The following is an 8,022-nucleotide window of genomic DNA, read 5'->3' as shown; positions in this document are numbered from 1 at the left end:
TGTCATAATTGATCCAGATATGTCAAGAATAAATAACATAACCCTATGTTAACGAATCTCTCAGACCAACACCGCAAAATTAAAGAGAACACATACATTTGTTCAGTCCATCTCCATAATTCCCCAATCCAGGAACCACTCCCTCAACACATCAACACTGTAAGACAAACACAAACCCTCACCCCTATCCACCCCAACCAAATCACAACATCAGCCAATGGAGAGATGCGTGACAAACTACAATACATCCTACAAAGGAATAGATCGGCTATCGCCTTAGAAGGCGAACCCTTAGGCAAATGTGATATAATCAAACACCACATCCAAATTCCCCCCAACACCCCCGCTTACCGCATACCCCACAGTAGGAAAACACAAGTCAACAACAGTGTGCACGAGATGTTACACCAAGGTGTAATTTCTCACTCAGACAGTCCGTGGAACAGTCCCCTCTTCCTAGTCCGTAAGAAAGACGGAACCTTACGCCCTGTTGTTGACTTTAGGAAAATAAATCACCTAACTCAATCTGACCCACACCCACTCCCTGCCATGCAGGATGTCTTACAAGCTATAGGTAACGGAAACACAGTATTTTCCACAATTGACCTTAAGTCAGCCTTCTGGTAAGTGGAATTGACTGGTGAATCAAAACCCGTAACTGCATTCTCCACTGATAAGGGACATTTCCACTTCGAGCGTATGCCCTTTGGCCTTAAGAATGCCCCCTCAACCCAACAGAGATTAATGACTCGCATTTTCAGCGACATGATAGGAATCTCATTATTCGTCTACTTAGACGACCTCATCATCTATAGTCCCACACAAACTGACCACCACCATACACTAGAGATTGTCCTAAAAAAGACTCAAAAAAACCGGACTGAAAATCCAACTAGGAAAGTGCAAATTCCTACAGACGGAACTCACCTTCCTAGGCCATAAGGTAGACGCCACAGGCATCCATACCACCCCAGATAAAATAAATGCCATAGTCAACTTCCCAATCCCCAGAAACGCAGATGAAACTAGAAGTTTCGTAGGACTAGCATCATACTATAGACATTTCATACACAAATTTGCAGAAATTGCATCCCCTCTCACCAAATTCACAAGAAAAGGCGAGCCTTTCAAATGGTCTGAAGAGGAACAGACAAGTTTCGACACCCTTAAACATGCTCTTACCACAGCCCCTGTCCTTGCCTTTCCTGACATGAAGAAAGAATTCCTTCTTTACACCGACGCCTCCTCTAAAGGAATAGGCGCAGTCTTACAACAGAAAGATGAAAACGGGAAAGAGCACCCCATAGCCTACGCAAGTAGAGTACTGAATAAGCCTGAAAGTAACTATTCAACTACCCACAAAGAAGGACTTGCATTGATATGGGGCTTGAAACATTTCAAATATCTTATACTAGGCTATAAGATAAATGTTTTTACAGACCACCAACCCCTAAAGACTTACATGGCAGAATTGCTAGGTGGAAAACCACCTTATTGGACTTTGATCCAAAAATAACATACCTAGCTGGAAAGGCTAACGTAGTAGCCGACTCACTAAGCAGACAAATCCACATATCCACCTTAACAAAAACAACCTGTATTCCTATGCAAGACCTTAGAGAAGAAACAGACAAAGACCCGACATGGTCTAAAGTAAAACAACATCTACTTTCAAGAACACCCTTACAGTCCCGACCACCTGTCCCAATAGAGGAACTCAAACTGGTCGACGGAATCATAAGGAGAACCACTAACGACAGAGAAGTTACTGTCATCCCCAAAGCCCAGTTCCCAAGGTCCTACACATATTGCACAACAGCGCAATGGGAGGCCACTCGGGCAGGGATAAGACACTGAATACTGCTAGACATTCTTTCTTCTGGATCAATATGAAAAAAAAAGACATAACCACGCACATACATAATTGTGTGACTTGCAACCAATTCAGAGGACCTGACCCAAAACAACTCAATATCAAAGACATTCCACTCCCTGCTGAACCATGGGAAACACTTGGCATTGACCTACTTAAAATGCCAACGAGCCATCAAGGTTCCAATTATGTACTCACGGCAGTCGACTATCTGTCAAAGTACACAATCCTAGTTCCACTACAGGACAAAACAGCAGAGACTGTGGCCAAAGCATTGGTTAACAACATATTCTGTAGATACAACATCCCCAGACGAATGCTGTCTGACAATGGTTCAGAGTTCAAGAACCAGGTAATGCGCGAAATAGCACATTTATATAACATAAATCAAACCTTCGCCACTGCCTACCATCCACAAGGGAATGGACTTGTGGAACGAACAAATAGAAAAGTGTTTGAAATCCTCAGACCTTTGGCCAACGATCTTTCGGATAGTTGGGAAGATTGGCTACCCCAGGTACAAGCTAGTATCAATAGCACAGTCAACTCCGCAACAAAGATGTCCCCCCATGAGATCATTTTTGGCCAAAGAATGCGCCTACCCTACCAAATATTCAACCAACCACCACCCCCCTTATACAACCTAGATAACCTTACCCAATGCCTAAAAAGAGGCATGCAAAGTATATACAAACAAGTCAGAGAAAACCTCAAAGTAGCTCAAGAAAGAACAAAAACAAAACAACACAAACGATCATCTCCACTTAGCATAACACTTGGAGACACAGTCATGGTCAGAAACTCTAATAGATCTAACAAACTCAAACCCAAGTTCTTAGGCCCCTTCACAGTCACAACCTCACTCCCCAACAATGTTTTCCTGTTAACGGACCCTTCCGATCACACAACCGTAACCATACACGGAGAGAAGTTGAGAAAAGTTAAACTTAACCTCGACCCAACCCCACCTCCCAACTACAACTCACCTACCGCACTAACACATAACTCACCCAAGCGCAAGTCCCATCACATGACACTACGTCGACGCAACTAAACATGCACTCTAGCTCTCGCCCCTGAAGATGCAGGACGTCATGCATCCCTCAGTGGAGGTTAAAATGGCCAATTTACAATAAGAACTCCCTTCCAAACATCTATCAAACCCTCTCTACTTCCTTCCGACCACTATAACCTTAGCGAGAGTCAGATAGCCATATCCTCATTCACTAAAACATAACCTTCATCCACAGGATGCAACCCATAATCCTGCTACCCATTCTCGTCCACCTCTCACTCTCCACTCCCATACTGATACCAGGAGCAATCGTCAACAACCATGGCAGCTTGCAAGATAGCACGACCCAACTTCCATATCTGTCCAGCTTACCCCTTCCATTTCCAATTAACCAAGTCCCAACCTTGCCTCTCAGAACTCACAACACCCAAAGTCATTTTTTCCGAGACATGTGATTTTCGCTTTTCGGACAACACTCAAATACACCACACCCACGTAGGACATAAACACTTCATATTTCTTCCCCACCCCACATTAGTATCCGTAATATGCCTACACAAACCACCCTCCCATCATAAGATCAACGGCTCTATCACTCTACCAGACACCTGCCACATCTATATGATGGACTCAATGCTCCTCCCAACAAACTCCATTACCAAGGCACTCTCAACACCACCCACGATCTAGGTCCCATAACCCAACTAACGCTTCCACCCCTCCCTAAGATCCCCGATACCATCCTCCCAAGTAAGATAGACATGGTACGTCTCCTAAATAAATCAACTACTCTTGATATGGACTCATTAGATCTACACTATAAAATTTTACCCTATGCCTCCACTGCCCTCTCAATCTTAACCATCATTTTTGTACTAGTGATACTAACAAAATACTTTTGCATGAAATAAGTCTTTGAAACATTTTTTTTCCTTTTCCCAAATTGCTGTAAACCTAGATTAAGTTTTATCTTGTGTCTCACCAATATCTTATAGTGACATATATATACTCATACAAACTCGTAGATAAGAGTTTCCCAGAAAACATAGAATATGACTTACAAACAGTGATATGTGAAATGTCATATAAACTCTTATGTGATAGTTGAAAATATGACTTACAAACAGTGATATGTGAAGTGTCGTATAAACTCTTATATGATAGCTGAAAATATATGTAATATTGGTGAAACACAACCTTATTCCCCATTCAGAGACACAACATCGCATACCATTTATTTCTGGTTCAACATGTCCTCTTGGGACCTCATAATCAATTCAACATCATCCCCCCCCCCCCCCCGTCTCCACATATAACCACCCAAAGATTTTGTGTCTCTGACTATATAGCCATATAATTGTATATATGTATCAATATTTTGTTAACCATGTACCATTAGGTGCCGGGTGCCACTTAACCCCAGGGGGAGGGCGATATGTATACACCACCTACATCACCATTTCCCACGCATTGTGAACGATGTCACAATCACCAACCAGACTCTCTGGTGCCTACCATATCCGCTCAAATCGCTGAGTCTGCATTTTAGCAGCCGAGCGCACCTCCCCGGGCGCCCACACACGGACTCACGAACACACACACATAATGGATGCCATTAGACACGACCCACATAACACACGGAAACATTACATATTAACGAGCCACCCCCCTGGATATGTATATATTACGACTTGTACAAAAAATATAGTAGGTAATTAGTGGGTTGCCCCAGCCATGTGGGGCGACGGACTTTCAAGGTGGAATTATTAAACAAAAGGATAAAACGCACCTCAAAAATTTGCTGAGTTAGGCACTTCCGGCAACAAAAACCCGGCGCACAGCTCCAAGAGGGTCGGTCTGATAGACGTGCCCTGTGTAAAGTGGTGTACTGCAAACTCTGTGTAAAACCATGTATAATAGTGTACTGCAAACTCTGTGTAAAACCATGTATAATAGTGTACTGCAAACTCTGTGAAAAACGATGTATAATGCTATACTGGAAACTCTGTGCAAAGGTGTGTAGAAAAATGTAGTGAACTCTCCTTAAGATTAATCAATAAAGTGAAGGAACTCAAGATCGTATCTGTAATTCCAAGAAGATACGGGAAGGGTAGGTAAACCAGACTAACTTGACCTATCCTAACCCAGCCTAACTTAACTTAGCCCAACCTAACCATCCTGACCTAATGCAAAATATCCTAACCTAACCTGTTCTATCCTAACTTAAACTAACCTAACCTGACCTAACCCAACCTATTGTAAACTACTCAAACCTAGCCTAACACAGTCCAACCAAACCTAACTCAACCTAATCTAATTTAACCTAACATAAACCAACCTAATCTAACATAACCCAGATTAATCTAACCCAACCTAATCCTAAAACAACCTAATCTATCCCAACCTATACTTACCCAGCCTAAACTAACCTAAAATCAACCTAAAATAACCCAATTTAACCTAACCTCAACCACCATAACTTAACCTAATCTATCACAACACAACCTAATCTTACCCGACTTATCCCAACCTAACTTAAACAAATCTAATCTTACTCAATATAGCCTAACCTAACCCAATCTAATCTTACCTAAATCTAACCTAACCTAATCTAACCTACCATAACCCAATCACATCTAACCTAAGTTAAACTAACCTAATCCAATCTAACCTAGCCAAACATAATTCAATATGACCTAAATTAAACCAAACCAAACCTAGGTTAGATTATGTAAGGTTAGGATAAGTTAGGTTAACTCAAGTTAAATTAGGTGGCTATGTTAGGTCAGATTAGGTTAGATTGTATTATGTTCGGTTAATTTGGGTTAGGTTAAGTTAGATTATGTTGGTTAAGAATGGGTTATGTTAGGATTGGTTAGGGTATGTTGCATTAGAGTAGGTTGGGTTCAGCTATATTAGTTTAGGTTGGATTAAGTTGAGTTAGGTTGGATTAGTTTGGAATGGGTTAGGTTGACTTGAGTTAAGTTTGGTTAGGTTAACTGTCATAGGTTGTATTAGGTTAGTCTGGGTTATTTTAGGTTAGATTGGTTTAGTGGAAGACCTAACCTAATCCAATTTGACCTAACATACCCTAACTCAACCTAACCAAAACTAACAATCTAACTTAATCTAATCTAACCTACATCTAATCTAACCTAACCTACCCCAACTTAACTTATTCTAACATAACCTAATGCACCTAACTTAACCCAGCTTAGCCTAACTTAACCAAAACCAACATAACCTTACATGATTAAATCCAGTCTTAACCTATCCTAACTCAACCTAACTTAACCCAACCTAACCTATGCTAACCTAACATAACCCAATCTTACCTAATCATATTTAATCTCTTCATCCAACTTATGCTAACCTAAGTTAACCTAACATAACTGATCCTGAACTATCACAAATTAATCCAACCTAATCAACCTTAACATATCTTTACCAAACCTTAGGTTATGAGTTTTATGGTTTAACATCACAAGCTCCCCCCTATCAGAAGGCTAGGATGGTGCCCCTCACAGAGGACTTTGTAGCGTGGAATTTAATGAGCCATGCCCTTAGTTGAACTTCGCTGGTGGCAGGGTTCGAACTGCCATCCCCTCAACCTTTGCCGCAAGTAACGACACCCTAACCCGCTAAGCCATTGAGCTTCCTTCCTTAGGATCTGACCCAATTCTATCCCAGAAGGAGAGAGTCATCCACAATACAAGGATATGGTCGTGGTGACCAGCCTTTTTTTTTTTTTTTCACATTCCATCTCTGGTGCCCGTACCTTTAGCATAAGCGGTGTCCAAGTTCAATCCACAGGAGGCCTGGTGGCCCTTGACCTGTGGCTGGGATGGTGACCCAATCTGAGCAAGTGACCATAATGGAAAAAAAAAAAAAAAAAAAAGTCAATTTAGGCATCTATGACAGAAACCGTCAGGTGTGCCCATTTAAACCAGTCTTGCCTCAAAGGGAGAGAGTCATCCACAGAGCACTGAGAGGTACTTGTTAGGAACCTGGACCCAAGGGCATGTGTATGGGGCCCAGCCAAACTAGAGGATCAGCATGGATTTTTCACTTTCTGCCCTGCCAGCTTACATTCTATATCGTAAGTCAGGTTAATTTTGAACTGAGTCACAGTGGCCCGTTGTATCAGTACTTTAACATGCTAAAGTGCTTTGTCAACCGTGACTGTGGTGTACCTTATGTTCTATATCGTGAATCAGGTTAATTTTGAACTGAATCATGATGACCCGTCGTATTAGTAACTTAACATGCTAAAGTGCTTTGCCCACTGGGACTGTGGTGGAATTTACATTCTATATTGTAAGTGAGGTTCATTTTGAAGTGAGTCACAGTGACCCTTCGTATCAGTACATGCTAAAGTGCTTTGCCCACCAGGACTGTGGTGCACCCTACGTTCTATATCATAAATGAGGTTCATTTTGAACTGAGTCAGTGACCCTTCGTATCAGTACTTTAACATGCTTAAGTGCTTTGCCCACTGGGGCTGTGGTGCAGCCTATGTTCTATATCATAAATGAGGTTCATTTTGAACCGGGTCACAGTGACCCGTCGTATCAGTAGTTTAACATGCTAAAATGCTTTTCCCACTGGGACTGTGGTGCAGTTTACATTCTATATCATAGGTCAGGTTCATTTTGAACTGAGTCACGGTGACCTGTTGTATCAGTAATTTGATATGCTCAAGTGCTTTTCCTACTGGGACTGTGGTTGTATTATACGGGAAGGGAGTTATGCTCATAGTGACTCGTCTTTGTATCTTTTAGCATCAAGTTTTTTCTTAAAATCTTGAATAGTGTTTGCACACACTGTTTCTTTATCTAAATTATTCCAGGTATCCAGTACTCTATGTGGGAAGCTATTTTTTTCAGATCTCTTCTATAGTTATCCTTTTTGAGTTTCTTTTTATGTCCTCTTGTTTTTCCATTGTCCCATTTTAGTAAATCATTCCTATCTAGGATTTCCATTCCTTTCATGATTCTATAAATAGTCAGCAGATCTCCTCTTTGTTCCAGAGCTGGTAATTCCAATTTGGACAATCTCTGTTCGTATGTTAATTTGGAGAGTTGGTGCCAACTTTGTTGTTGCTCTTTGTATTCTAATTTCTTTATATTCTTTT

The sequence above is a fragment of the Oratosquilla oratoria genome, chromosome 19 (assembly GCF_046742065.1).
Source record: "Oratosquilla oratoria isolate Oo_2021 chromosome 19, ASM4674206v1, whole genome shotgun sequence".
Classification (NCBI taxonomy): domain Eukaryota; kingdom Metazoa; phylum Arthropoda; class Malacostraca; order Stomatopoda; family Squillidae; genus Oratosquilla; species Oratosquilla oratoria.
Note: the sequence above shows the minus strand (reverse complement) of the source record.